The 5,028-nt window shown below is 43.9% G+C and overlaps 1 pseudogene across 1 annotated transcript; it reads left to right on the top strand.

Annotated features, from left to right (window-relative positions):
- The first annotated feature begins 544 nt into the window (after positions 1–544).
- LOC311171803 (small ribosomal subunit protein eS24-like) lies at positions 545–1,414 on the top strand (annotated as a pseudogene). The gene has a single exon. The product of its transcript is annotated as a small ribosomal subunit protein eS24-like (transcript).
- Positions 1,415–5,028: the final 3,614 nt, after the last annotated feature.

Here is a 5,028-nt window from a genome sequence, read left to right as displayed (position 1 = left end):
CATTACTTGTAACCAAACACACCCCTAATATGGATGTTATTTTGATGATTATTCGTAAGTCTGTCAACTATGCTTTTAAGAACTGAGGATCCATAATGGTTCTTGAAAATGAGGACAACTTCCACCCATAGATGTGGAATACAATACTAGGATGTCTTTTTTAGCAGCCCCTTCCTAGTGTTTTTTCCCCCTTTAAAAAAAAAATTGGGGGCCTCCCTGGTGGCGCAGCAGCTGTGAAGCTGTCAGCAGCCTCTGCAGCACCAGTTCTGTCCTTGGCAGGGAACTACCCACATGGCGCAACAGATCACTCCTGACCCACCCTCTGCTGCCCTCAGCAGTGTATTTCAGTTGATCTGCCTGTTCTGTTTCCCGCTTTGTCTCTGGTGGATCCTCTCACCCCCCACATCTCTGGCCTGCTCCCCAGTTCTTGTATGCATAAATTATAAATATATATTTTTAAAGATTTATTTATGCATACAAGAACTGGGGTATAGGCTAGAGGTGGGGTGGGGGTGAGAGGATTCACCAGAGACAGAGCGGGGAACAGAACTGGCAGATTGTGATACACTGTTGAAGGGAGCAGCGGGCGAAACAGGAGAGATCTGCTGTGCCATGTGGTCACCTCCCTGGCCGGACTGCAGCTTTTTTTTTTTTTTTTTTTTTTTTTGGTAAAGATTTATTTATGCATATAAGACCTGGGTACAGGCTAGAGATGTGGGGGTGAGAGGATGCACCAGAGACAGAGTGGGTAACAGAAACAGGCAGATCCACTGAAATACGCTGCTGAGGGGAGCAGCGGGCCAGTCAGGAGAGGTCTACTGCGCCATGTGGGCTGCTCCCTGGCTGGCCGGGGATTGAACTCCTGCTGCAGAGGCTGCAGATTGCTTCATAGTGTGGTGCTTAACCCCTTGCACCATCAGGGAGGCCCTGGACTGCAGCTTTTTATAAGAATTTTTGTAGTCTTTCTGAAGATTCACTGCCATCATGCAGGACACTAAATACCCAGACCATGACGTTCATGACCAACAGACTGCTTCAGCAGAAACAAATGGTCGTCAACCTCCTTCACCCTGAGAAGGCAACAGTACTTAAGACAGAAATTCAGAAAAAACTAGCTAAAATGTACAGACCACTCCAAATGTGGTCTTTGTATTTGGATTCAGAATCCATTTTGGTAGCGGCAAGACAACTGACTTTGGCGTAATTTACAATTCCTTAGGTTGCAAAAGTAAAAATAGACCCAAACATAGACTTGCAAGATATGACTTGTATGAGAAGAAAAAGACTTCAAGAAAACAGTGAAAGGAAAATGAGAACAGAATGGAAAAAGTCGGAGACAAAGACTAATGTTGGTGCTGGCAAATGGAATAAAGATTCTGCTGTCACCATCAGTGATAATTGTGCAGGATTTTGATGAGAGGATTAATAAAAACTTCTATGTGAGAAAAAAGAAATTCTGTGGGTTGAGTTCTGGGGAAGTTTGCATAGACCTTGTTCCTGGACTATGAAACATGAATGTTTGGATTAAGGAATAGATTCTTGCTGAATAAGCAATTAACAAACACTGGAAAAATAAAATGCCACAACCTCTTGACTCTCTTAGTACAAAAGCAGGAACAGTATGTTATGAGCATTGACATTTGTATTTTGATGTGTCACAAAATACAATTATTCATTTTTTTTTCAACCACTTAAAAGGTAAAAACCATTCATAGGGTCCACAAGCCATACAAAAACAGGCAACTAGCCAGATTTGGCCCTTGGGCTGTAGTTTACCAGGGTTTTATTTAGTTCAACTGCTGTTTAACAAAGCATAGAAGCCAATAAAAGCAAGATTGCCTGCATCTTAACTCTACTCTTCACAGTGTATGTACTGAGACCTTTTAACATACTTAAAAGGTATGTATTCTAAAATAATGAAGTAAAATGTCCCCGACATGCTTGTAAATCTGGATTTTCAAATCAATCAGTAATCCCCATATACCTTCAATAGTTAGAAGATTGGTAAGTATTGCTATTTTTTATGTTCTATAAACAGATCACCCTCTAGTGGTAGAATTATGCTTTGACAATCTGCAATTTGATTCTCAAGTTTATAGTATATAGTGTATTTCTGGGTACCTGTGTGAAGGCCAGCCCCTGCATAAACAACTTTGGGAAATTAGCACCTGCCTTCTATCAGAGGCCAGAGTTAGTACAGAATTTATTATTCCTCAACCCCATGTTTGTGACTGTTTTGTGGAATTTAGAATCATTATTTGAAGGCAGGTATGTTTTCTTGTTCTCACAACAGCTTTGTATTTAATAAGCTGAGCAAATTGCTGTTTGGTTTTAAGTTGCAAGAATGATCATTTGAAAAACAAATTGGATCTTATTACAACACCTGCTTAAAACCCTTCTATGGGTCCAACCACTATGGAAAGCTGTGTGGAGATTCCTCACACTACTAAAGATAGAGCTTCCATATGATCCAGCAATTCCACTCCTAGGTATCTACCCAAAGGACATAGAAACATCAATTCCAAAGAGCACCTGCATCCCTATGTTTATAGCAGCACTGTTTACAATAGCTAAGATTTGGAAACAACCCAAATGCCCAAAAATAGATGACTGAATCAAGAAGATGTGGTACATATACACCATGGAATATTACCCAGTATTCAAAAAAGATAAACACAAGCAATTTGCAGCAACATGGATGGAGCTGGAAGGGATCATGCTCAGCGAAATAAGCCAGAAAGAAAAAGAAAAATACCAATTGGTCTCACTCAGCAGGAATCTAGAAAACCTAAATAAGGGACCAGGAAAAAGAATAACTAAGAAAGAAAAAATCAAAATCAACAAACAACTATGAATCAGAGACACACTATGGGGAGGCAGGGAAAGGAGGGGTTGGGGTCAAAATAAGGGGGTTGCAATTGTATGGGGAATATAAAATAAAATTAAAAAAAAAACCCTTCTGGGCTGCCCTAGTGGCCTATGGGTTAAGTCTCAGTGTTGCCACCACAAAGACCCACCACGAACCCACCTCCATGGTCTGAGTTCAGTCCCAGCCAGGGAGCTAACACACATGGTACAGCAGACCTCTCCTGTCTCACCTGCTGCTCCTCCCCTTAGTGTATTTCCATCAGTCTGCCTGTTCTGTTCCCCACTCTGTCTCTGGTGAATCCTCTCACCGTTCCCCACTCCCCCCCCCCCACACCTCTGGCCTGTATCTCAGTTCTTGTATGCATAAATAAATAGGTTTATTTTTAAAAATGTGCCTGTTATGCTGCCACTGTCTCTGGTGAATCCTCTGACACCCCACACCTCTGGTCCACACTCCAGTTCTTATATGCAAAAATATTTTTTTTAAACTTTTTTTAAGATTTATTTTTATTTATTTATGCATACAAGAACTGGGTGTAGGCCAGAGGTACAGTGGGTAAGAGGATTCACCAGAGACAGAATGGGACACAGAACAGGCAGATCCATTGAAATACACTACCTGTATTTCTTGTTGCGCTTAGCTTGCTTTGGTTTTCCCCAACCTCTCTCCAGTTTTTTTTTTTTTTTACAAGATTGATTTATTTTTATACAAGAATTGGGGTACAGGCCAGAGGTGCTGGGGGGAGGGGGCGGTGAGAGGATACACCAGAGACAGAGCAGGGAAAAGAACAGGCAGATGGACGGACCGAAGTACACCACTGAGGGGAGCAGCGGGCGAGACAGGAAAGGTCTTGTCCTGCCATGTGCATTTCTCCCTGGCCAGCCAGGAATTGAACTCGTGCTGCAGTGGCTGCAGATTGCTTCATAGGTTGCGTCTTAACCCCTGCACCATCAGGGAGGCCCTCTCTCCAGTTTCTTAAAGTTATTCTTGTAACTTTTAAGTATTGCTAGAGTGAGTGGTTATAGACAGCAAAGCAAACTTTGCATAGGCATAAAAAATAAGAGTGGGGGGCCTCCCTGGTGGTGCAAGGGGTTAGGACACAATCTATGAAGCAATCCGCAGCCACTGCAGTACGAGTTTGATCCCCAGCCAGGGAGCAACCCACATGGCGCAACAGACCTCTCCTGACTCGCCTGCTGCTCCCCTAAGCAGTGTATTTCAGTGAATCTGCCTGTTCTGTTCCCCACTCTGTCACTGGTCTATCCTCCCACCCCCCACACCTCTGGCCTCTACCCCAGTTCTTGTATGCATAAATCAATCTTAAAAAATAAGAGTGGGGACTCCCTGGTGGTGTAAGGGGTTAAGTTGCAGCACTATGAAGCTATCTGCAGCCACTGCAGCACAAGTTTGATCCCCAGCCGGGGAGCTAACCCACATGGCACAGCAGACCTCTTCTCTCTCACCCACTGCTCCCCTCAGCAGTGTATTTCAGTTGGCCTGTTTTGTTCCCCACTCTATCTCTGGTGAATCCTCTCACACCACCATCCTCTCCCCTCCCCCTTCCACCCCCCCCCCAACCTCTGGCCTATACTCCAGCTCTTGTATGCATAAATAAATAACTTTTTAATAAAACCCTACAATCACTATTGGAGTTTTTGTAGCTGTTTTCAGTCATTTAAAATAGTGTGGTAGAGGGCCTCCCCGGTGGCGCAGCAGTTGAGCGCTGGGTTGCGAAGCTCCCCGTGGCCTCTGCGGCGCCGGTTTGATCCCCAGCTGCTCCCACGTGGCGCGCAGACCTCTCCTGCCGCCCGCTGCTCCCCTCAGCAGTGTACTTCGGTCCTTCTGCCTGCTCTGCTCCCTGCTCTGGCTCTGGTGAATTCTCTCACCCTCCCGCGCTTCTGACTGTACCCAGTGCATGTATGAACAAACAAACAAATAAATAATATGTGCCTCTTAAAAAAATAAATAAATAAAAATAAAATAGTGTGGTAGACAACAGTGTCCCCCACCCTGAAGTACATCCTTGTCTTGATCCCCAGAATATGAATGTAGTAGTCTACATGGCAAAAGGGAGTTTGCAGATAAGGACATTCAGCTGGGGAGACTTTTAGATTATTCATGTGGGCTCAATTAATTACATGAGGCTTTAAAATTAGAGA

This window comes from Talpa europaea, assembly GCF_964194135.1.
Source record: "Talpa europaea genome assembly, chromosome: 6".
NCBI lineage: Eukaryota > Metazoa > Chordata > Mammalia > Eulipotyphla > Talpidae > Talpa > Talpa europaea.
The sequence above is the reverse complement of the archived record's forward strand: the minus strand, read 5'-3'. Positions and strand labels throughout refer to the sequence as shown.